The sequence below is a fragment of the Pantherophis guttatus genome, chromosome 4 (assembly GCF_059756535.1).
Source record: "Pantherophis guttatus breed Tessera chromosome 4, ASM5975653v1, whole genome shotgun sequence".
NCBI lineage: Eukaryota > Metazoa > Chordata > Lepidosauria > Squamata > Colubridae > Pantherophis > Pantherophis guttatus.
Genome location: NC_142066.1, coordinates 125238113 through 125265785, shown reverse-complemented (window position 1 = coordinate 125265785; position 27673 = coordinate 125238113).

Genomic DNA, 27673 nt, shown 5'->3' with positions numbered 1-27673 from the left:
TGGAGGAACCTCTGACAGCTGTGGCCAGGGAGACTTTTTGTCAGGTCCACCTGATATGCCAGTTGCGGCCCTTTCTTGATCGGGATGCCCTGCGCACAGTCACTCATGCCCTCGTCACCTCTCGCCTTGACTACTGCAACACTCTCTACATGGGGCTCCCCTTGAGGGGCACCCAGAGGCTCCAACTGGTCCAGAATGCGGCCGCACGGGTAGTTATGGGAGCTGCATGGCGCTCCCATACAACACCTCTCCTGCGTGAGCTGCACTGGCTCCCAGTGGTCTTCCGGGGGCGCTTCAAGGTGTTGGTCATCACCTTTAAAGCGCTCCATGGCATAGGACCTAGATATCTTCGAGACCGCCTGCTGCTACCGAAGGCCTCCCATCGACCTGTGCGCTCCCACAGAGAGGGCCTCCTCGGGGTGCCATCAGCCAAACAATGTAGGCTGGTGATCCCCAGGGGGAGGGCCTTCTCTGTGGGGGCACCCACCCTCTGGAACCAACTGCCCCCAGAGATAAGGAGAATCCAAGACCTCGGTGCCTTCCGCCGTGCCCTTAAAACCTTCTTTTTTCAGCAAGCTGGGCTGGCTTAACTTTTTTTCTTAATTTTTTAAATGTTTTAAATGGGTTTGTTATTTTTCTTAAATTACGGGGCCAAATTTATATATATTCTTTTAATACTATTTTAATGTTTGTAATTTATGTTTTTATTTGGCTGTACACCGCCCTGAGTCCTCAGGGAGAAGGGCAGTATATAAATTGGATATAAAATAAATAAAAAATAAAATTTCTAAAGCCTTCTGACAATCTAAGTTTACAGTAGCTTTTAGAAGGTCATAACCCCTCTATGGGGTCACTGAGTATCCCACTCTTGCTACCCTCATTTTGGGGGTAGGCTGGAAAAGGAGCCTGCTCCCAACAGTGCCTGCTGCCGAGTTTCTCCCGATCATGTTTGGGGATAAGAAGGAACTTTAGCCAGGCACTTTTATTGCTCATATTGCGTAACAGAATTTGTCTAGGAAAAGTGGCATTTTTAAATAACTAGGCTTCTAGCCATTATAGGTTTTATGCTATATTAGGATTTGGCATAACCTTTAAATGCATAAAAACATTCAGCTTAAGACCCATTTTGGTTCAGAAGTCAACCTTATGCCTCTGGGATGTTTACAAGCAGTATGTAGTATTCTGGCAATTGTACATACAAATATTTCTGCTGTATATTCTGGGTCCTGGTAGCTGTATTAAAATGTTCAAGAAAAATTAACACCAAAGCAAGCTGCAAATTAAACTTTTGCTTTAGGTGTACAGAAAAGCATATGCATAAACTGAGCATTCAGAGATGCAAATCACAAGTTCAGGGAATATCAAAGAGTTGTCTGCTTCCAATTCATAGTTCATGCTGGTAATCCAAACAGCATCGGGCAGAGTTTCAAGAGGGGAAGTAGAACATTATTTATCATAAAAAGCCAGAAACACAGATGTCCCCTTTATTACAATTGGCCGAATCATGGTTCTTTCAAGTAGATAACTTTACTTTGGTTATTTTACTCTGCATAATTTGTGATGCATTCTAGCACCCAAGCCTTTGCTGACCTTTGATGCTGAATCAGCCTGCACCTGTGTCTTCTCAAATCTCTCTTTCACTAGTGCATTCTCCCTCCTACCTACTACAGTGCAGTTAACATCTTGCTTGGTTAGGCTATTCAATTTCTGAATATGAAGAATGAATCTGATCTCTAAGAAATTGAGATTTATCTCTGTTCCACAATTGGTATTGGTTGATAACACTGACTCTTCAAGAGATCTATCTTTCATTAATTTATCCAATCTCTTTTTAAAACTATACAAATTAATAATGTTGTTATCATCACATTGTATATTGATTAGATTATGAACTCTATGACAAATGGGTATTAAAATGAGAAATAGCTGACACAATGATCTTTCTAAATGTGGTATGTCAGTTCTTCACGGAAATGGTATCTTATTTTTGTTCATTCTTCTGAAATCAGAGGAGCTGGTTATGCAAAACATATGGGACATGCCTTTTATAAACCCACAACAGGATAAAAAACTTTTGTATTCAGTAAAAATCCACATTTGAACAGGCCTAAGTAAAAAAAGTTCTTTGTTGTAGATTTTGCTTGTTTTCCTCTGTTCCTATGTATTATGACACTATTTTACCAGACTGTCCCATTGAAGATTTAATGCATTATTATTGGCAGTAAAATTAGGATGTACAGTGAAAACTTGATTTAATGTACCAGTTTGGAGAAGGAATGTCTGTTAATCCCAGGACAGCAATTTGTAATGTTGTATTATTTGTGTAATGATGTCTTTATCTAATGGCATACATCTCTGTGAATGACATAAAAATAATGTAACTAACTGCCTCATCTAAACTCTTTTTTTTTTTTTTAAGGCAGTGGGAATCTCAGATGGAAATTTAGTCCACTGCATCCAAAGTCTGCTAAAATGGGATCTGTTAAATCAAGGCTTCACTGTATTAAATTTTTGCTATGGGATAACTATATGGAAAGGAGTGCAGATGGAAATAAAATATTTACAAGCTCTAGTGGATTTAATAGAACTACTGGCCATTTCTTAATGGTTGTAAATCTAAGAATATCAGAAATAAAGGTTAGGAATAGAAGCATAATTCTGTCTAATAGCCAGCAAAGGTGCTTAAATAGCTAAATTGCTGAAAAGGACTTCTTGGTTGCCTCTGAAATTGTGCTTCCCATATCAGTGCTTATCCAGAAGAACTCCTAAATTGTACAATTGGTGTTCAGGGAATGTTCAAATCTATTTAAGATCTGTAAAAAGTAACTGCTTCTGGATTTTGTCCTCGTGAAAAGGTCACTTGTTTCATTAGTTACATAGTAGCATCTTATTTGTTTCCAAACCATGGAAACAGGAGAGTGGTCATTTGTGGTGCTAAGCCTTTCTTATCCAGAGATGCTCTTGATAATGTGAGTTTCTACATTCTGTAATATAATCATGTGACCATAGGCTAGGTTATGAGTGAAAGAACAGAATTCAATTTATTATATATTCATTCATTGGAATCCCACTATTCAAATATCAACTTTCATGACTTCAGTAGTACAGCTAAGACTAGACATTGTCCATGGCCTAGCAACACAGGTGTTCCTCAAGTAATAGTGCAAGTAATTGCTGGGTGGGCTACTATGACAGTTCATGGCCTAACATGAACTCAGACATCAGCAAGGTGCTTACCACAGCATTCTTATTCTTACTGTTTTCTTAAATATTTCATAGTTGAAAAAGTTTGACACAATTGCAAATTCTGGAAAATAGCTTTGATCACTGCAGCAAAGAATCTTGTGGTACCTTAAAAGAACTGAGTCTTTGAGAAATAGAAGCTTCTTCATCAGATGCATGGGGGGAGAATATAAAAGCTTTCTCAAGTGTTTATATTTTTGATAAACTGGATTATAAACTAGAAAAGTCAGTGAGAGAGTAAAAATTGTTAGTCATTAAGGTGCTACAAATATTTTTTATAGTAGTGGATGCTCATTCCAAATTTAAAATATATTGTTAGTTTAAAAACAACAACCAAATATGTTTATTTAAGTGTTACACATATAGTGTTCAAAGCTGATCTCCACTAAGAATATTAAATCCAGAGTTACAGAATTACATCACAGCCTGAGGTGAGGCAAGTCATAATTCTGCTCTTACGGTTCCTCCCTATCTGTGACATAATAATATGTGATTAAGTCATGTTTTATTGAGTAAATCACAATGGTTCAATTTATATAAACAACATTATGGTTCAGCAAGAAATGCAAACTATCACTAATTTTTTTTTAAATTTTTTGTTGTAAACACATTAAAACAAAACACAAACATACAACATTTATATACATAAACTTTTTTACAACTTTTTCATAGTGATCCTTTCTTAATATTTATTATTTATACATATTTTAACTTTATCTTATTCCATATTGCTATCTATATTCTTTATTTCATCTACATTTTGCTTGATCTTTACATTTCAGTCATTTATATCATTTACCAATTCCCCCCCCTTAATTTTAATATTTCTTTGTCTCTCCTTTATTCCTCTTTCTCATTTTTCCTATCCTCCAACCACACATACCATCTATGCCAAATTTTATAGTATTCTGTATCCTCTTTCTCCTTGAGTTCTTTTGTCAGTTTGTCCATCTCTGCACATTCTAAATTTTTTAAAATTAACTCTTCTTCTGTTGGTGGATTTTCCTTTTTCCAATTTTGCACATAGACTATGCGGACTGCTGTTAGTATGTGTAGTATTAAATATTTTGTTTCCTTTGTGTAATTTTCTATGAAAATTCCTAGCAAGAACGTTTCTGGTTCTCCCTTTTTTTGATTTCTGTGTTATTTTCTCTAGCCACTTTTTGACTTTGGCCCAAAATTTCTTTGCCACTGGGCAAGTCCACCAGAGATGATAATATGTTCCATTGTTACTTTTACACTTCCAGCATTTCGGTGAGTTGCTGGGAAACATCTTCGCTATTCTGGCTGGAGGTAAATGCCATCTATGGAACATTTTCAACTGTTTTTCCTTGTATGCCATTGATAATGTCAATTTCATGTTTATTTGCCACATCTTTTCCCACTTCTCTAATTCTACCGTGTTACTGAAGTTGAATGCTGCCACATGTTTATTGGACCCATGTCCCTCCTGGTTGGTGCTGGCCTCTCGGGAGGTTACATGAGGCTGGCTCCAGGGGATTATAAATGCTTCTTTGAGTGAGGATGTCTTTCCCACCGCCTTGAAAGAGGCGGTGGTGAGACCTCTCCTCAAGAAGCCTTCCCTGGACCTGGCAGTATTGGCTAATTACTGTCCAGTCTCCAACCTTCGCTTTGTGGCGAAGGTTGTTGAGAGTGTGGTAGCATAACAGCTCCCTCAGTACCTGGATGAATCGGCTTATCTGGATCCGTTCCAGTCGGGCTTCAGGCCTGGGTACAGCACGGAAACAGCATTGGTCGCATTGGTTGATGATCTCTGGAGGGCTCGGGGCAGGGGTTGCTCCTCTGTCCTGGTCCTATTAGACCTCTCAACGGCTTTTGATACCATCGACCATGGTATCATGCTGCACCGGCTGGAAGAGTTAGGGGTGGTTCTCCTCCTTCCTCTCTGACTGGTCGCAGTCAATGTTGGCAGGGGGGCAGAGGTCGACCCCGAGGCCCCTTGTATGTGGGGTGCCACAAGGGTCGGTCCTCTCGCCCCTTCTGTTCAACATTTATGTGAAGCCGCTGGGTGAAATCATCCATGGTTTCGGGGTGAAGTACCACCAGTACGCTGATGATACCCAGCTGTACATCTCCACCCCGGACCACCCCAATGATGCCCTTGAAGTGATGTCCCAGTGTCTGGAGGCTGTACGGATCTGGATGGGGAGGAACAGACTCAGGCTCAACCCCTCCAAGACTGAGTGGCTGTGGTTTCCGACATCCCGATATAGTCAGTTGGTGCCATCACTGACTATTGGGGGCGAGTCGTTGGCCCCCATGGAGAGGGCTCACAACTTGGGAGTCCTCCTGGACTCACAGGTGTCTTTAGAAGAGCACTTGATGGCTGTGGCCAGGAGGGCATTTTATCAGGTTCGCCTGATTCGCCAGTTGCATCCCTTTCTGGATCGGGACTCATTAAATACGGTCACTCATGCCCTCGTCACTTCCCGCCTGGACTACTGCAATGCTCTCTACATGGGGCTCCCCTTGAGGAGCACCAGGAGGCTCCAGCTGGTCCAGAATGCAGCCGCGCGGGTGGTTATGGGAGTGATGTGGCGCTCCCATGTGACCCCCCCCTCCTGCGCGAGCTGCACTGGCTCCCGGTGGTCTTCCGGGTGCACTTCAAGGTTTTGGTTACCACCTTTAGAGCGCTCCATGGCTTAGGACGGGGTATCTACGAGACTGCCTTCTGCCACCAGTAGCCTCTCACCAACCAGTACGCTCCCATAGAGAGGGGCTCCTCAGGGTGCTGTCGGCCAAACAGTGTTGACTGGCGGCCCCCAGGGGGAGAGTCTTCTCTGTGGGGGCACCCGCCATCTGGAACGAGCTCCCCCCGGAGATACGGAGGATCCCGGATCTGCGCGCTTTCCGCTGTGCCCTCAAAACATTTTTATTCCAGCAGGCCGGCCTGGCCTAACCTCTCTTTTAAATTGTTTTTAAATTTTTTAAAGAAAAAATTTAAATTTAAATTTGTCTTATGAATTTGGGGTGTTTTAAATTTCGTTTTCCAGGCCAATTATTTAATTGTATTTTAATGGTTTTTTAACCTTTGTATTATATGTATTTTATTTGGCTGTTCACCACCCTGAGTCCTTCGGGAGTAGGGCAGTATACAAATTTAAAATAATAATAATAATAATAATAATAATAATAATAATAATAATAATAATAATAATATAAGTTGTAATTGTAATTGTAATTGGAGCCCTTGGAGCAATACCCAAAGGGCTACCTCGCTATTTAGAAATTCTAAATTTGCCGGACTTGAACATTTTGACTCTACAAAAAAACCACCTTATTCGGAACTGCTTACATCCTCCGATGATACCTTAACAGTTCCTAGGTCCTAGTTCCTAGGTTAGGACTCGAGCTGCTGAGCTATTAACCAGCCTCAAAGGCTGTGAATCTCACTAAAGATTAAATAATAATAATAATAATAATAATAATAATAATAATAATAATAATAATAATATAAGTTCCTTGCCCATTTAATCAAAGTATCTTTCACTATTTCCTCTTCCATTTTATACCGTAATAAGAATTTATATATTTTACTAATTAGTTTCTGTTCCATCCCATATACAATTTTATCCAATTCGTTTTGCTCCAATTGTCTTTATATTTCCTATATATTTTGATCTTATTTGTAAATACGTCCACCATTCAACTTCCCTATTCAAATCCTGTTCCAATTCTTGCTTTGTTTTTAATTTTCCCAAATTGTTTAAAATATCCCTATATCTAATTATCTTAGTGTAGTCTATTAAATTTGGATGTATTAATGTTTCATTAGGTGAAATCCAAATCGATATTTTCATATAGTGTTGCTTTTTGATTTTAATCCAAATTGATAATAATGCATTTCTAATTATATGTCTTCTAAAATATCCATGAGTTTTATGTTTTTCACCCCATAGGAATACATGCCATTCTACCTGTAGATCGTGTCCTTCAATTGTTAATATTCTTTTATTTCCCAACTCCATCCATTCCTTTAACCATGTTAGGATGCTGCTTGATAATAAATCTCCCATTCCGGAATGGCTACTCCTCCTAAACAGTTTTTTAATGGTAGTCTAGGTAATAGAATTGGCACAGTTAAAGCTTATTTAAATTACTAGGATAGCTTCTATTAGTTTCATGACTTCCCCTGACAATCTGTTCACATAAATCCAGAAATTGCTCTTTAAAAACAGTGCTTTCTGTTACAATGATGAGAAGGCATTCCAGCAGTAGCCTCCTTCTTTTATAGTGAGTCACATCTACTATATCAAGATTGATATATGATTAGAGGGTTGTGTTCGGAGGTGATATTCAGTGAGTTCGGACCGGTTTCAGCGAACTGGTAGCAGAAATTTTAACTGGTTTGCCGAACCAGCAAATACCACCTCTGGCCAGCCCTGCCCCTGCCCACCCGGTCATCCAGTCACGTCGAGTTGGCCATGCCCACTCTGTCACATGACCCCCACCAGCCATGTCCACCAAGCCATGCCAACAGAACCAGTAGTAAAAAAATTTGAACCCCACCACTGGTTGTGTTGGTGTCAAAGAGTAAGAAAAGGATCATTGCACAGGTTTACCTGATATGCTGGTTGCACCCATTCCTGGACTGTGAGGTGTTTTATACTATTACTCATGTAATAATATGTCATTCCATGATTGGATTATTGCAATATGCTCTACATGGGGTTGCCCTTGAAGATCAGATGCTACAACTGCTCTAGAATACAGCAGAAAAGGCAGTGTTGAGTATGTCTCGGAATGCTCATGTGACAGTCCTGGCTATTGATGATCTTCTGGATACAATTCAAGTTGCTCTCCTTCACATATATATCCTTCATAGCACAGGGCCAGGCTGCCTGAAACATTTATCTTCCATGATATGTGCCTTTCTACTGAGATCAAAGATGATGTGCTTCAAGTACTTTCAATCAATAAGCATGCCTATTGTGACACCTGAAATTTCTTCTTAATTGTGGTTGGGTCTCTTTTTGGCAAGCTTCCATCCATTACTTCTTGTCTTGCATTCAGATTCTTTGGATAATAAATCAACCGCATTGTCTCTGTGATTATCCTCACTTTTAGGAAATTTCTCCTTAATTCCAGGTTGCTTCTGTCCTTGATTATTTTCCCACCATTGTTTTTTGTCCTGCCCTCTGGTGCTTTGGAGAATAATTTGACCTCTTCTTCTTCAAATATTGGAATACTGCTATCATGTCACTCCTAGTTCTTCTTTTCTCTAGACTAGCCAGACCCAAAACCTGCAGCAGTTTGTTTGTTTGTTTGTTTGTTTGTTTGTTTATATTTATTTATTGGTTCGATTTATATGCCGCCCTTCTCCGGAGTCTCAGGACGGCTTACAATGCGTTAAGCAATAGCCTTCATACTTTTCTGTTTCAAGAGAAACTCCAAGGAGGAAGAATTTTTTTTGATCTTACATAATAATTATGAATCATTTCATATTTAAATTGCATTAATTTTATAGAAGTTTATTATCAAGCTGTTTCAGTTCTCCAAAATAGGAGAATATTTATATCCACAAAGCATTCTTTCCTGGGCTTGGCTGTCCAAGCAACAGAAAAGAACAAAACAAAACATTCAGACTTGCTGGAAACAGACATACCAATTTAGCATACAGTTGAAACATTTAAAGGTAAGTAATTTAGCAAAACAGGATTGCCTTCCAATGATTCATATCTGAAAATGGATGCTCTGCCTACTGAGAGAACTGTGACTTGGAAACAGAATTCTTGATTCTACTTTACTGAGGGAAGACACAAATTAAATCAACAATTTAGCCTGATTGTAAATCACAGTTACACAGTTTTTCTTTGAGGAATGATTTGACATATATATATGGTTTATACAGTGGTGGGATTCAATTTTTTTAACAACCAGTTCTGTGGGCATTGTTTATTTGGGTGGGCATGGCTTGGTGATAATGTGACCGGGTGGCTGTGGCTATGTATATAGGGACTACTCAGAGGCTGAAAAAAGTCATTTCTGACCGGTCCTCGCACTTTTGACTGGTCCTCATACTTATGACCATCCTCACATTTATGCAGCATTCTTAACAACTGTGTCACTCATTTCACAACTGCTTCTCTTCACCATGGTGACAAGATAGGGCGAAAAACATAAAATGTGAGGACAATAGTAAGTGCGAGGACCAGTCAAAAGTGTGAGGACCAGTCAAAAATAACTTTTTCAGCCCTCTGAGTAGTCTATATGCACAAAAGGACTACCCAGAGAGCTGAAAAAAGTGATTTCTGACAGGTCCTTGCACTTTTGACCAGTCCTCAGTCATCATTTATGCCCGTTGCAGCATTCTTAACAACCGTGTCACTCATTTCACAACTGCGGTGCTTCATGTGACCGGGTGGCCGTGGCCAGCTGGTCATGTGGCATCGCTTCTTTGCCCTAATGACAGTTTGCTGCAATGGTCATAAGTTTGAAAAACGGTCATAAGTCACTTTTTCCAGTGCCATTGTAACTATTGTACATCAAGGATTATCTGTGCAAAAATACAAAAAGCTTCTTTGCTTGCAAAAAACTGCCCTAAATACCAATCATTAGATTAGAAATACCTGCAAACTGGAGTTACAAATCAAGGAGAGTGCCAGAACACCTTGAGGAATTAAAATAGTTAAAATGCAATGATAACTATCAACCGCTAACTCTTGCTCATAATGTGAAACCCTTTAGCAGAGAAGTCATTTAAGCTATCCAGAATGAAACAAAGGAGCAAACAGAGTATCTGTTGCTTGTTAAACCAATTAGCAGAACAAATAGACACAGAACTAGTCAGATTTCCAGAGCTGCTTCTTTTCAGGAACAGAGATTAACATTTTTTCTTCCAAACAAAGCTGAATAAGGAAAATTATCTCATTACCAAGCACAGAATTAAACTTCACCAAAAAACAGTTTTAGACCAAAAGTCAGAAAGGATATGTAAACTCACGTTTGAATGTCAATGTTTCTAGCTAGCCAATAAGCCTTGCTGAATGTCACTCATCTTGGTTCCTTGTCATTAAAAGTGTCTGCTTCGTTATTCAATTATTTCTTCAAAATGCTGATCATTGCACCCTGGCTGGAAGAACTCCAACAGGGGAGTATTTCCTCCCAACAGCGGTGTAAAAAGCTTAAAAGAACCCTTCCCCTTTAAGAAAGTCAAGCCAAAAAAAAACTCTCTGAGAACCTCCGGAACCGGAAGCATCAGTAAGTCTAGGCATACTGCTGGAGAGGCTAGAAACAACACTGAATATTGTAATTCCTTACAGGATTAACCCTGTAAAGTGGAAAAAACAAAAGTAGATTTCTTTTAACAACCGGTTCTCCTAACTACTTAACAACCCTTCTACTGTGCGAACCGGTAGAATCCCATCACTGGGTTTATGCCTATTGTTTGGTGTCATTTGACAGAAGGATCAAACAGATAGAGAAGGATTGAGAGTGATGGTAGTCTCTCTAATAAATAGAATTACGGAGAAGAAGGAAAAGGGTTGTCCTTGATGGATGGCTGCCATCATGAAGTTTTTAAAAAAAACTTCTCTGAGCACATTTTGCTTTGGGAATAAATTATTTAAATGATTTCACAAGATGTTTGATATTGGTCTGCTGTCAAAATCACTTTCATATGATCAGTCTAGACTGCTGGTAGGAACCATCTGACATTTTCCTGTCAGATTTCGACTTGGGGGAAAGAGAGAAAATAAGACTTTATTTCTTCCACAGCAAAAACTGAAGGTGTGTAAAATGTGTTAGCAAGCTAGCAATCAAACAAGCATGTGCATTTGCAAGTATTTTGTTGCTAATTCCTACCCTGTAACCATATATGTCTATACCTGTCTTAAAGCTGGTCTCAGTGAGATGAGCTGCATTCTGACATTATACACATGGCTTGCTTATGTGCGCTGTTTTGGATCCCGACCACTCTGGACTGACAAGAATGAATTCACACCAATTAATTAAGCAGTGATTTTGTAGGCATTTGACTGTGCTCTTTTCCCCCCCTCTTTCATCTGCAAGGAGTGTATCCTCAGGTGAGAAACAGGAGAGTACACAAAAGAGAATGCAAATTCTCTTTTGCATTACCCACAGAAGACAGGTTGGCACTATTGCATACTTGTACCCTAAAGTATTTTGTTTCATTAAGAACAACAAAGAATTCTGCAATAGCTTAAAGAAAACCATTTTAATGCAGTCTGCATAGTCAATTTTCAAAAAAGTTCTATGGCAGCTAAAAGACAGCAGAAAGATAACTATTTTATTATAAAATAGTTATAAAACTGAGCCTTGGTGGCGCAGCAGACTAAAGTGCTGTTAAGTAACACCAGCTGCCTGCAATTACTGCAAGTTCGAATCTCACCAGGCTCAAGGTTGACTCAGCCTTCCATCCTTTCGAGGTAGGTAAAATGAGGACCCGGATTGTGGGGGAAATAAGCTGACTTTATATACTAAAAAAAAGAACACCGCTTGAGGGGGACGAAAGCCCTACTAAGCAGGTATATACAAAAGTATGAAGGCTATTGCTTAACACATTATAAGCCGTCCTGAGTCTCTGGAGAAGGGCAGCATATAAATTGAACCAATAAATAAATTTAACCAATAAATATAGTCTAAACTCTAAAATGTTGTGAACAAGAACACTTTCCATGAAATGTGTCTGATTTGTTTGGCATGATAATTGTGTTCATCTTTAATGTGGCTGGAATAAGGGTGCCTATATTAAATATTTTTCCACAGCATGAAGTAAGAGAAACAGTACAATAATAACAGAAGTACAATATACTGATTGCTGGTGTGGGTAAGAAACCAGACAAACAATGTGGCCAATATGTTGGGGTTAGGGATTCCCTCCCCCCGCCTCAAAAAGAATTAAAATTCATGCCATCTTTGAAAGTTAGTACACTAAGTTGTATGTCAGGTGAGACTCAATGGATAACATTTGACTCTTCTTTGTTGTGTTCCAAATATAGAGCCTCATACTCAGAATTAAACTATGTGCCTCAGTACAATTTGATGTAGTTGTTGTGGAGATTCAGCATTTGGTAAAAAGAGTTTAGGTTAGTTAACTGTTTAGTTAACTTGCATACAAGACAATTCATCGAGGCCTATGTCTGATCAGCAGTCAGCTGTGTGATTAAAAACCATATATTAACATTAATGTTAGCTACTATGTTTGGCTTTCATTTATTCATTTTATATTCATTATTCATTAAGGAGAAAAGTTATTTTGATATAAAAGGATCTATATGGTATAACCAAGGGCAACTTGTAAATGAGGATTTGAGAAGAAGAGATGGAGAAAGAAAGAAGATCAGGAATGCATAGTGTTTTATATGCACAGTCAAACTGAATAACAAATAAGAAGAATTATGAGATGACCCCATAGTCTTAGTCTTTGTACAACATAACACAACATTAAACCTTGATGGGTAGAAAGAATATACTAAAACTCTGAACCATTGAGGATGTTCTATTTCTACCAAAGAGTCAGCGGTGGTTATCATTATATCTGCACTGGCATTTTGACTCACCATAATGGTTTGCTTGAGCTACAGTCTGGAAATATGTTTCTGACCAGAGTTCCAAATTGTGGCTATAATAAGGAAAATTGTCAGATCTAATATTAACTACAATTAGCCCTAAAACTGAAAGGATTTCTCTCTCATCCTTTAAATTACAAGGACTTCAAATAGTAGCAAACTCAAGATTGTTTAGGTATAGGTGGATCATGCTCTTTTCTTCCTGCTATAACAAGGCTGTGCAACTTTTTTCAGGCTGACAACCACACCCAGCCTTAGAGTGGTGTACCAGGTGCCATCCTTTCCAAAATAAGGAATAAATCCAGAATGAAAACAAATTATCTGATTTATATTTAAAATTAGAAGCTGATTTAATTATTTACTCTCCAGTCATGTTCTAAGTATTACTCTCTTTGACTACAATGAAAATTAGAATTGAGTAAAAAAAAAAGAAGATTTGGAAGGGGAGCTACATGTGATCCTGGAGTCTTACTACACAACTAAAAGAAGGGGAATAAAAATGACAGTTGTCTATAAATAGCTCAGGAGATGTGATATTTTTCTATCTAGATTCTCTTAAAATTATACCAGTGGATCTCAAAGCAGTGTTTGTAAATGTACGAAGTGCTAAACTTGTACAAACTCAGGTGACTTTTTTGTTCAACACCTTTTTATACTCAGCTGGATGAAGTACTGGAAAGATAATACTTAAACAAAGAGATCAAAGCTTTCAAGATACTTTGCAATGGATTCTTTCATGCAGCTATTTCAATAAGAATCTACTTGACCAAAATGTTTACAGCGTCAGCTACTGCACATTAGAATTAGCATTAAGTAGATCTTCCAAATAAAATATTAATTTTTTTCCTAATGCAAAGAAGCTACTAGTAAGAAAGGAAAGAGTTAAACTGGAAAGAAGTGTTATAGCTTGCACATCATACTATATCACAATGTTGTTTGTTTTAGCTTGGAACAGTTTTGGAACCCAGCTACTGCAGCAGTGTTATTTGTGAACCAGGCCAGTGTGTCTTATTCTATAAATCATGGTTTAAAGGATTCCATGTTATTATATGTAAATGTTGCCATTCTCTTGTGTAATCTCTAATAAAGAATCTTTCCACTTGTACCTCAGTATGGCAGAAACATGCCCTGGCAGCATCTTTTTTTCTGTTGTTGGGTTTGTTTGTTTTTTGCCAGGTCGTGAGTGAAGCAGGCTTAAGTCGTCTTTAGTTGCACCAATTAATATATTTTATATTATTCATGTGTAATTTAGAGAAGGCTCTAATGCTGGGAAGATGGAAAGAATTAGAAGAAGAGGATGAAGATCAGCAAAATGGATGGACTCAGTGACCATGGGTGCGCTGTTGAAAGATTTGAGACACCAGGTTAAAAACAGATTGTTATGGAGAAAATTTATCTATTAAATTTAGACAGACTTAAGGGCCCATATTCAATTAAATCAATATATGTGCAAGTTATGTAAATTTTGTTATGCTTCACCATCTTATACTGGAGGTTAAGTCAGGTGTCCATTGATATAGAGATTGTTTCACACTTAGAGATTGTTTCAGGCTGATGTGGGCATGCTCTCCCTTTTAGTCCCTGGTTAGTTTGACCACTACAGTGCCATTATTGTGTTTCTCTAAAAAGCTAAATTATGCAATAGCTCTTGACCAATCAGCTAAAGTGCTTCAGCTTCATGGCCCTTAGTGGATTTAATGCAAGGTTGAAATAGCAAAACTGTTTACTTTTAGCATTTAATTTTATCTCTCTGTTTGAGTTTTGATATTCTTGTTTTCAAGTATCCCACATAATAAACTCTGCAAAGGAATAAATTCTTCTTACATTATAATAACTTCATTGTACTTTGTAAGATAAATATATTCTGTCTCCTGATTGGTTTCTGGTAACAAGTGAGCAAGGATGCAGGCCCAATAACTCATTGCAAGTCCATGAAATGATAAAGCTGGTCTTCTAATGGGTAATGAACTCTCAGAGCTCTTTTCATTCTTAACATCCTAACCACATAACTAATTGAGGATCCAAACTGCTGTTTTAACTTTTAGAGATTAATTATAACCCCACATTTGAAGTAAGCCCATTTTGTTCTATTCTGATTTCTTTCAAGCAGAATGATCGTTTAAAATGAATACAGTGGTGGCTCGGTACTCATCATTAATTGATTCCAGGACGCACACTGAGTAGTAAAAATGATGAGTACCAAACAATAACTAATCCTTTGTTTTGGCCAGAAAGGGTAGTAAGTCATGAGGCAACTGGACCCAACCAGTTCTAGCTTGCATGTTGAGCACCAAACAAATGATGAGTACTGGGACAAAATTTTTATATCAAAATGTGTTGAGTACCAAATTTGACAAGTTTCAAAGAAGTCAAGCTCCAAGGTTCCATTGTAAATAAATGAATAAAATTCAAATGCAAAACTCTGTCTCCTTGAGGGTATCTGACTATCCCACCGAACTGACAATGAATGTACCTCAGGCGCTTCCATGAAATGTTGCCATTTAGTAAGACCTAGATACTCTTATCTTTTCCATAGAAGCCCTGGCCCTCTGGGATCCAGCAGGTTCTCACATGCTTTTAGACTTTTAGATAGCTATAAAGAATTGGTTCTTAGAACAGTACCTGTAACAAAGTACAAGATTAATATGACTTAGATTGCTAATATCCTTTCCTAGTCACCTTATCTGAGTCAGCATATATAATCTGGCTACTATAGGAGTAATTCAGGACGTCATTGCTATTTTAAAATCACTTTTACATTTATACTTTTTAATGGGTATTTAATATGCTCACAAATCAGTAACTATTTGCTTGTTTATGAACAATTTATATATATTTTTCCACCATTAAGTTTTTACATTAGGGAGCTTTCTTTAATTCAAGGTCAGCATAATTGGAATTGTATTTCAAAAGTTCTGAAGAGCATCACTTTGGAGAAACCTACTTTAAAAATATGCAAAATTTTTATGATATTGATGAAAATTGATGATATGAAATTTGTGACAGTGGTCCAAACTGCCTTTTTATTAATACTCCCTAAATCTTCAGTTTTCAATCTGAAACAAGCCCTCTCTCTTTGGTTTGCAATAGATAATATTTGAGAAGTCCTTGTTTGCTTTTCATGTTTCCACAGTTCCAACTGGAGCCTAAGTGGAGCCATATGGTTTGATGATGAGAAATTTTGAGCAACTAAAATAAATTTTAGCACTATTTTAAAAACTGATAGTAATGGTCCTGGCAAATTTCAAAAGGCAAGCTATTCCATGATCTTGGAGTCATAACCCCAAAGGCCCTTCCTTTTATTGCGAACAAATTAGCAGCTCTCAAAGGAAAACAAAAGAGAAAGATTTCTATACCAATTCTTAAAATGTGAGCACTCTTCTTCAACAATCTATTGAAGGCTTTATTACAACCTTCCTTAACTTGGACAACTTTTAGATATGTGCACATCAACTCCCAGAATTCTCTACCAGCAAGACCATTGACAAGTATTGCAATAGTTGATATCTACATATCTGAAAATCCTATATATTAAAGGAAAGTGGCTTTAAAATAACCAACAGTGTCCATGGGGCTAGCAGAGTATAGTCCTTGTACAGGAATTGATACATCATTTATTTGGATAGATCTATTTATTTATATTTTTTATATTTGTTTGGTTTTTTGTTTGTTTATTTTTGCCTTCATTATTTTGAAAAACAACTCAAAGTGATAAATATATTCAGTACAACTTTCTTCTCCTATTTTCCCCACAAAAACCAACCCTCTGAGATGACTTGGGCTGAGAGAAAATGACTGGACTTTAAAAAGAAGAAATACCTGTTTTAAAATCAACTCTGGTATGGGAAATAAATATTTTTATGGAAAGAGTTTAACACAGTTATAGACCAGAATTGGCTCCAGGCTATGAAGCAACAAAAATACCAAGGCAGCCAACAGATATCTGGGGATATTGGAACAATTTATATCATTGTGTTACATTTCAAGAAACCAACGAATGAAATTCTTGAAAACTGGCACATTCAAAGTTTTCAATTCCCTACCACCTTGGATACCCATTAGTTTAGCCACAATCTGTCAAAGATTCTTATTTATTTTATTTTGTATCCATGTATTCTATTTATAGCTTCTTCTTTTTTTCCAAGATGAATATAGCATAAAGATGGGAAACATTGCTCCTTATTTGATCCTCACAAAAAAACCCTTGAGTCAAGTTCAATGTGTGTGAGAGAAAAGAATTGTCTCCAAATCACCCAGTGACCTGCATTTTGGGCTCTTTCATTCAATATCTGCATTCAATATCTTAATCACCAATTTTATGGAAATACAGGATTTTGGAAATAAATGCTGCCCCTTATTTTAAAGCAGCAAGTAATGTGTTTAATATTTTCATTTTAAAGCCCAAATCCTCAACTGAACTCGGTTCGATCACAATGGATGGACCTGTTTGCTTCATCAATGGAAATCTGCTATTGCATATATTATGATTGTTCCTGTATTAGCCTGCCAAATTAGCCTTTCCCAATCTAACAAATTCAGTCAACTCATTGGAAATTCTGGGAATACACTAAAGGGTATCAGATTGAGAAAGTGTAAGCAGCTGCAACAAACAGGAGCAGCAATCACCTAACTGTTGCAAGTTGTTGCATTAGGAAAGTTGACCTTTAATTAAGTGTGTGTGTGTGTGTGTGTCTATGAGAGGTGGGCTAAATACCATTGTACTTATGTACCCAATCTTAAAACAGTTTAACTATCTATGAGTACACAAACTTTTAAAGTTTTGGCATAGATTAATAAATTAAGTCTTAGTAAGACCACACTTAGAATACTGCATCCAGTTTTGGTCACCATATTATAAAAAAATGGAAAGAGTGCAGAAAAGAGGAACAAAGATGAATAGGTTAAACATACGAAGAATGGTTACAGGAACTTGGTATGTCTAGTCTAGTAAAAAGAAGTACTAAGGGTAATATGATAGCCTCTCTAATATGTGAGGGGCTGCCACAAAGAACTGGAGGTTTAATTTCCAAAGTACCAGAAGGCAAGAGAAGAAACTAATCAAGGAGAGAAGCAACCCAGAACTAAGAAAATATTTCCTAGCAGTGAGAACAATTAACCACTGAAACGCCTTGCCTTAAGAAATTATGAGTGTAGACAGCCACTTGTCTGGAATAATATAGGATCTCTTGCCTGAGCAGAGGGTTGGACTAGAAAACCTCCAAGGTCCCTTCCAACTCTGTTTTATTCTGTTAATAGAGAGAATGCCCAGTTATGATAACAGCATTGCTTCTTGAAATTCATTAAGATTCTCAGACCTGGGACTGCTGAGACTTTGGATGTCATATTTTGGCACAGTGCTAAAATTTATTTTTAACATTAATATGCTGGATAAGGCATGATTTTGGGGGGTGAGGGAAGCATTGTTTTGGTGTATACCGTATAATAACTTATACGGTATTGGGAACACTATTTAACCTAGTGAAAATGACAATGGTTGTCTATAACTCAAACACCAAATAGAATACTAACTTATGTAGAAATTACACCATTTAGAACAAGGAACTAATAAATATAAAATGTAAATGATTAAAGACATCTTTATCAAGAGCACCATCTCTCTGCACCACAGATGTTAAAAAGCATTGTGGTTGCTTTAAAAAGAGAGGAAAATACTATTTATTATTATTACAGTAATAATAATATTAACTACAAGCATATATTTAATATTTAAATCAATATTATTTATATACACTGCTTCATAATTCTTACAACATCCCTGTAACCTATTTTGAATTGTTCCATTCAGTCTTAACTAGAAACTAATTTCTTCCCAGTGACTTCCATTAGGTGAGGGAAATTGGCTAGCTCCAGCAATATTACTTAAATCAGGAGCTTATGTTTTGGCATTATCTTAATTTCAGAGTTCTATTAAAACTCAGCAATACTATGAATTGCTACCCAGAATTGCTGCAATGATAATTATGCTGTTTCTACCTCTGATGCAATGAGTTTCTGGCTTCAGATTCCAATTATACGGTAAGAATTTTACCATCAGTGATTTTGTGGATTGTAATTTTGCATTTCTATTAGGGTTTTAGCCTACAACATCTTTAAGAAGTAGGTTTGAAATAAAAATAAAGTCTCCATCAAAACAATTTTAATTCATGGTGATTCCATGGACATATAAATTGTTTTTTACTGGCTTATTCAGGATTTTTTTGTGTGTGTAACTTTCCAGAAATTCCTTTTCATGAGTTAGCTTCTGAACCCAGCAAGGCAATTGTGCCATTTGCTACATATAGTTTACTGTTAGTTTATTCACTGGATTCATACCCCACATTTTCTTACATGAGCATCTCCCATTATTGGACCATCAAAATTACAGCAAAGTTGATCAAAAGATATAGAGTGGTTAGTAGTTACTCAAACAATTTCCATAGCCAAATCCATTCCCTGGATTTAAGGTCTCCCTAATCTTCATCTACATATTGCTTTAAAATACTTTCTCTTTGAAACTATACACATCCATAAGCATGTGCAGGAAGTACAAAAAAGGACATGGGACAAAACTTTTGTGGCAATATCATAATGCAGAGTTATTTGCTTGCAAAGCTGCAATGAAAGTGCAAAAGGGCAGTATTTACATCATGATGACATCTATAATTTACAAGTTTGGGAGGCGGGGAAACAAAAGTAAAAAAAAAAATCAGTAGCAGACTTCCTATTTTGTACAGTTTTTGCAGTTTTGGTTTATTAATGTTCCTGTGCTAATTTTAAGAACAACTAGAACTAGAAACACTATGCCCAACTTCATATCATGCTAAGACATAAAGTGGTTTGCTTAGATTTGTCTTTGTTATGCAAACTTAGCAAATTATTCAGTAAGCCACAAATTGTGATTTATTCAATAAACCATACCTGAGAAAGTAGGAGGAAATGTTGCATGAATCTAACCTATAAGATGCAGAGTATGGAAGCAGGTCAAGTTATTGTTTCTAAGAGCCATGTTAGCCTTAACCAATGTTTTGTATTGAATCCAAACAAAGGAGTAGTTTGTCTCTTTCATGCTTTCGAAAGTCATTTATGTTTCTCTAAGGCCATTCTAATGACAGCTTGAAACAGTGATAAATGTAGCAGCTAATCACTTGCTTTACAGCATACCAAGAGTAGAGAAGAAACTCTATTCAAATTGCTCTGACAGGATAGAATTGCTTCAAAGAAGAAAGGACTGGGCAATGAGGAGCTGCATATAAAGCAAAAAGGTGGGGGAAACTGGGGTTTTCAGCATGGTTTTGAAAGACCAGAGTCCCAGAGCACCACCCTAGATAAACACAGGAGGTGAGACAGGAATTCTTTTAAAGCACTGCTGCGAAAGATGTTTCTGTGAAGCTTTGAAGTGCCTAAATTCACATTAAATGGGGAATGGGAGTTCACACTTTTCCTCTCCTCCCCATGATTGTTTAAGTGAGTCAGGGATTTTCCTTCCAAGGAACCTCAGGGTGCAGACAATGCATCTTTTTTGAGCTATCTTTGTAGAACAAAAGAACCTGGAAAACTTACTGTTGTGTTGAAAGAATAGTTTGAGTTCAGGAGATGAAGAGAGCAAAGTCCACCCTCTAAAACAATGCAGCACTCCCTCCCCACTGATCTTTCTATCTTGTTTGTTTCCACCAAACTTGCTTTTGATTTAATGTTATGGCATATGTTGACATGCAAATTGTATCTTTTAAAGTTTTTTTCCCTACAAAATTATTCTTTCACTGCTTAAAAATTTAGGCATAATCTTCCAGATTAAGAAGATTATCTGATATAAAATATTTAGCTGCAATGTTTAATTGTTAATTTAACAATCCTAGCTGTGCTTACTCATCAGAAGATTTAGTTTTATTCAGTTGCATTTACCTCTAGTAAGCATTCAGCAGATTGTACCCTTGTTAAACAAATATTTTCTGGAAGAGACATTTTGATTAACTTTTTTTTTTTTTTTGCACAATTGTGGCCATCTCCATTATATTCTTTATCTGCAAAAAACAAACAGACAGTAATATTTTCTCTTTAAACAATGCTGGAAAGCAGTATAAGTGACAAGTTTGGGTTCTGGGGTTTTTGTCTGTTGAAACAGACATCATTGAGTGAGACTCATTATTGTGATCAAACAGATCATACTTAATATCATGTTCTACTTTATGTTATTAAGCAAATTTCTTCAAATTATTGATCAGGTAAGATCATTGAAACTGATTAACAAATACACCCTTTTAAAGCTCCTTTAGCTATCAATTTACTTGTTTGAATTAAAATCGTGGTAATCGTAATTTTTAAAAAGCAATTATCCACATGAATGCTTCTGCTATTTCTCCAATCATTTATCTACCAGACTCATTGCTACTTCTTTCTAGACTATATGACTGATCCAAATACTCTTAGGAAAGGTGCGCTCCAGATCTCTTCAATGAAACAATGCCACTTTGTGGGACCCAGGAAATGCAACTTCAAGGAAGTGACCTCTACTTTATGGATTGACCTTTGTCCTGACCTATGGTTGGCACTGACCCTTCTGGCCTTTAGAAAAGCTATCAGGAATTGGCTTTTCTCCTAAAATGTTTGGTCAGGATATGCTGGAATCCCAAATAAATGATGGTATCTTTTCTGTTCATACCATCATTTTGATATTCTTAATTGTTTATTCTGTTTATTTCTCTATTGCACTTTTATTTATTCTTTTTATTTGGTTCTATTAAATTGTTTGTAAGTCACTCAAAATCACTGCAGTTGAGTTGATAACATACAAATATTTTAAATAAATCATTTTTAAAGTAGTCCTTGATCCATCATTTTAATTCTATCACTTAATTGGCTACATACCACATGCTAATTCATAAGTTTTTAAAATAATGTTTTGTTAAAAAACAAACAAACCCACACATAACACCTGAAGTCAAAAGCAACCAAATCACATCATGGCTTAATACATAAACAACGAGAAAATCCCACACTTATTGGCACTAAGGATGTTCCAAGGTAAAATAATGAAACATCTCAATGAAAACTACCAAGCTCAGAGAGCATCAAAATCCCATTTCTTTTCTTCCCCTGCTTCTCCCCTCCATCTTATCTTGTTAAATTTAGCATCAAATCTAAAAAAGAATGGTGCTTGAAAAGCGGCTCACTATTTGATTTAACTAAAATCAGTTCTGGATATAGCTTGAGATAATACTGCAATCCAATGCCATTACAATAATGGAGGTTTTGCGTGTGAATAATTTTGGATGAGAATTTCAGCCAGTTTGAATTATAGCACTTATGGGCTTGGAAAATACTGTTGTGAGCCAACATCTCCTGTGATTCCAGATTGGCATAAGATGAGAGGGAAGCGTTTAGAATGAATAATAACAGTAATTAATAAAATACATCTGAAGGAATTTTCTTGCAGTGTGTAATGTAAAACAGCTCCATTTGTATGCAATCTACTTTCCCCTTATATCACATTCCAATCTAATCTAGAGTCAAGGTGGGATGAATTGATTGCAAGGGACATAGCAAATTCCATGTGATTTTGAGGAATGTTGTATAGGTGGGACATTATTGATTTGTTCTTTATTCCTTTATTTTGCTTTTTGATTGGTTTCAATCTATAGCCTATTCAGGGACAATATATAGTCTTGAATGAAACTTACACGAGGGAAAGATGAAAGGAGAAAACAGACAAAATATTTGTATTAAATAATATTTATAAAATGTTTACTTTTTATTTTTCTGTTTTTCTGTTTTTCCTTTCAACTTTTAAAAAATTATGCATTTTTTCTTTGACAGTGTATGCATGTCTGTCATAATTATGTATGTGTTTTATTCCTTTTTTCTATAATTGTTTTAAAAGCAATAAAAAATTAAAAAGAAGAAAATTAATGGATAGGATAGGATAGAGACATTCTAGGTTGTGTCCTTTTTTGAAAATTAAATAGATCGATAGGTCTGGTTAAAATAATGTATGCCTCCCTTCTAAAACAGCCAATGAAATGGATCATTTTCCTCAATAAATAAGCAGGTATTTATTTAATTCGATTCTGTTTAACTAACATTAGCACTTATGTGGAGAACTGATCCCTCTTTAGGCCATATTTATGCAATATTGAAAATTCAATATTGGTTCACAAATTTAAGTCCAATTTTGCATATTATATATTATCAGTGGTGGGATTCCATATTTTTAACAACCGGTTCTGTGGGCATGGCTTAATTGGGGTGTGTGGCTTGGTGGTCATGTGACTGGGTAGGCGTGGCTAGCTGGTCATGTGACTGGGTGGGCGTGGCTATGTGCATAGGGACTACTAAGAGGGCTGAAAAAAGTCATTTCTAACTGGTCCTCGCACTTATGACCATCCTCACATTTATGCCCATTGCGGCATTCTTAACAACCGTGTCACTCATTTCATCACTACTTCTCTTCACCATGGTGACAAGATAGGGTGTAAAACATAAAATGTGAAGACAGTCGTAAGTTCAAGGACTGGTCAAAAGTGCGAGGACTGGTCAAAAATAACTTTTTCAGCCTTCTGACTAGTCCATATACACATAGGGACTATTCAGAGGGCTGAAAAAAGTCATTTCTGACTGGTCCTCACATTTTTGACTGGTCCTCGCACTTATGACCTTCCGCACATTTATGCCCGTTGTGGCATTCTTAACAACTGTGTCAGTCATTTCACCACTACTTGTCTTCACCACAGTGACAAGATAGGGTGCAAAACATAAAATGTGAGTACAGTCGTAAGTGCGAGGACTGGTCAAAAGTGCGAGGACTGGTCAAAATTAACTTTTTCAGCCCTCTGAGTAATCCATATGCACAAAAGGATACAGCAATAGAGAAGGATGAAGGAAGGAGAAGAGAGATGGAAGAAAGAAGGAGAGACAGGGAAGGAAGAGAAGGGAGGAAGGGAAGGGAAATTAGAGTAAGAGTGAGGGTAAGAGAGGGAGGAAGAGAGAAGGAGAAGAAGAGGGGGGAAGAGAAAGTAAGAAGAAAAGAAAAGAGAGAGGTGGTAGGTTTGAGGAGAAAGATTGCTGTACAGTAAAAAAGATGAAATGGAAGAAAGGCAACCCCAAACAAATATAAAGATATTAAGATAAAGAATGAATTGTTAAACTTTAAAGAATAAAAGAGAATAAATATGAATAAATAGCAGTAATTAGAAACACACATACAAACATACAATGTATTTTCTTTGAACAGAGTATTTGGCCAGTTCACAAATTTAAACAGTGTTTAGTCATTTCAATTAAATTTACAATTTCTATATTTCCTTTTTGCCATATTTATTCCTTATCTATTTTTTTTTTAAAAAATATTACCCTTCATCCTCATCTCTAATCTTAATCAAATTCAATTTTTCCCTTCTATTCTATATTATACCTCTTTGCATCGTCATCTATTTTTATATCTATCCTCACATTGGTTAATTATGTAATATTACAGTTGTTTAATATAAATTCAACATTTTAATATAAATCAATTAGTTATATAACTATCTTTTTTGTATATTAATCAATATGAACATGAATATTCCAATTATTTCCATGCAATCCAATTTCTTACAAATCAATTAATTATATTTACCAATAATAATAAACCAAATAATTTCCCCCATATATTCCTCCAAACCACAATTTAACCATTTCTGCTTTCAACACAGTATACAATTAATAGTATCTCAATTATTACAATTCCCTATTTAAATAGAGCTTTTTTTCTTTTGTGTTTTAAAATCTTGAACTCTCCTCTTTTTCCCTAAAGAGGAACTACCTCTTTAGGGAAAACTACCTTTCCACTAAAGGTAGTTTGCACCTACCTTTTTTGGCGAGGAAAAAGAAAAGAAATCTGCCTGCCTAATTTTCCAACGTTGCAGCAACAGTAAAGCAGGCTTTTACTTTCAGTTTCGTTTTTCAGCATAGATAGGGGGGGGAAAATCTGCACTCTTTGCAAGCAAGCAGCAGAGCCCTGAGCAAAACAGCTGAGAGCAAATCAGCTGAGAGTCGGGAGGCCGATAGAATCAAGGGGCTAATTAGCCTATGCTGAAGCTCCGCGGGCCAATAAAATTACAAAAAAACACCGAACTGTTTGTTAAATTGCTAGCTCCCCCACCCCTCACCCCTCACTATTTATTGGCAATAAATAGTGGTGCGGAGGGGCGGGGCAAGGGGTGGGGTGAGCCAGCAATTTAACAAAGGGTTCGGCCAAACCCCCTAGAACCGGCAGAATCCCACCACTGATTACCATACATATACATATATACATATATTATGTACATATTTTATGACCATCTAAGAATAGAAGCCTAGAATTCATTAGGTTAGAAGGGAAGTTACTTTTTAAAGCATACTGTAGGCTCATTTGAAGACTATGTAAAAACATGACAAGATTGCTCTCCCTTTGTGTTGCTTGTTGTGCCTCCTTAAATTTCACTTTCTCTATTATTATCTTGGAATTTTTTCAGTTCTTGCAAACATTGTTCTCTTGGGATCTAGGACTGGGTTAAATTGTTTTTAATTATTAAAGTGAATTGTACAGTATGTTGCAAGATTCTATGTTGGATACCAGGAACAGGTGGCATTTGAATATCATCATATAAATAGGATGGTACATTTTCTGAAATCAGCTTTCTGTCTCTGCATAGGAACCCAATAAAGCCATATATCTTTTCCATTATTGAATTTGCCCTGAATTAGCATTAAAATGTAGGACACAGGGACATTTCTATATAATGGAGCATTTCTATATAAATTGAGCAAAGTCTAAGCTGAGAGGCAGTGATCCAAACCTATTATGGAAGAAAAAAATGCATTGTATAGGAAGAACTCTGATAAATCAGAGCAAAGGCCAACCTAACTCAGTATTCTGTGTCCTGGAAAACCATTTGGGAAGAAGCAAATGAGATAAATACATCTGTCATAAGACTTTTCTACTCTTATACCCAATTACAGCACAAATATATTATGGCAAACTTTTTTCCTGCTATGTATTCACCATGTTGCCTTCAACTAGCCCTCAACCCATGGCTGAGATATTTGAAGTCATTCTTACTGGTATTTAAGTGATATTTTCATTCTTATTCTGACATTGGCTAGGGGTTATACGTAATAAATAAATACCTGTATGTAAGAATGAAATGCTATTCAGCATAAATTTCCAGGTTGATTTGTAAATTTTAAATGTATATATAAAGCATTGGTAATAAAAATGATATGTGGAGTAGCAAACTGTGAATTCTAAGCTGGGCCATTGATCACCGGCATATTCTAACTGTTATCAGCCTATTTTCCTTTAAACAGCCATTGTCACTGTATCTGAATGATGGACTACTGCCAAAATCAATCAAAGAGGGTATCAACAGTGTGAAATAATATTTCTTGGCAATTCTTTATTTCCTATTCATATTTTTAAAATGGACATTTTCAAGTGTTTAATCAATTCCCTATTTGTCCAGCTTGATGGAGCGGAATGTTTAAAACCACATTTCCTTCCCCACCACGTTTGACATAGCAAGTTACGTGCAAGGGTTTTCCTGATGGAAGTGAACGCTCTTTGAGTGGCTCTTTTACAACTCGGCAAACCACACCCTGGTGGAAGATAAATAGAGCAGTTTGTATCTACTTGTGTGTACTGTACTTCGGCTCTTTACGTCAAGCTTTGCACAAGTGTGGCCTCAAATTCGTATTTTGCCTTGTAAGCAATAGAAGAGATATGAAACTATCAAGCAACAGTTGAGAGAAAGAGAAAAAAATACAACTATAATGAGCTAATCTGCTAAATGTTCTGACTATACTTGTAACTTCAGAGATGTTGGAAAGTTGAAAAGACACGATTGATTCTAAAGCAGTCATATATTCAAAACTTTTCTGCATGGATGGTTTACACAGCATGAATAGGCAACTTTTTAATGCTGGTTGCTGCATTTAAAATGTGTCACATATCTCAGAAATTATGCAAAATGAACATGTCCATAACATATACCATAACATATGGGATGAGGCTGCTGCCAGGGCTCTTGACTGGGTCGTTCCTTTGCGGCCTCTGACATGTCACAGATCCAGGGTGGTGCCTTGGTTTACCAAGGAGCTCCAGGGGATGAAGCGATATAGGCGAGGCCTAGAGAGCTGTTGGAGAGCCAGTTGTTCTGAATCTGACTGGTCCCGGTTAAGGTCGGCCACATGGGCCTACCTGGCGGAGTTGGCGACGGCAAAGCGTCGCTACTCTGCCGATGTCATCGCGTTTGCAGAGAATCACCCGGCTGCCTTGTTCAGGGTGTCCCGCTCCCTCCTGACTCAGAGGGTGAGGGAAGACCCTCCGCGGGGACGATCCAAGGAGTTTAGCCAACACCTGTTGGACAAGGTCGCTCAGATTCGGGATGGCTTGGACTCTGACTGGACAGAGTCAGACGGTGAGGAGGCAGTAGGTCCTGTGCTTTGGGAAGAGTTCGATTCTGTTACCCCAGAGGAAGTGACAGGATCATGCGGAAGCTGAGTGCGGCCACTTGTGTGCTGGACCCGTGGTTTATTCAGCTTGGGAGGGGACATGCGGCTGGATCCAGGCAGTGATAATGGCTTCCTTGAGGGAGGGAAGCTTTCTGACCGCCTTGAAGGAGGCGGTGGTGAGGTCCCTCCTCAAGAAGCCGGTCTTAGATCCAGCTGTTTTGAGTCATTTTCATCTGGTCTCCAACCTCTGCTTTCTAGCGAAGGTTGTTGAGAGTGTAATGGCGCGTCAGCTCCCGCTGGCCCTGGATGAAGCGAATTACCTCAACCTGTACCAATCGGGTTTCAGGCCCGGGTACAGCACGGAGACGGCATTATCGCGCTGGTGGATGATCTCTGGAGGGCTCGGGACAGAG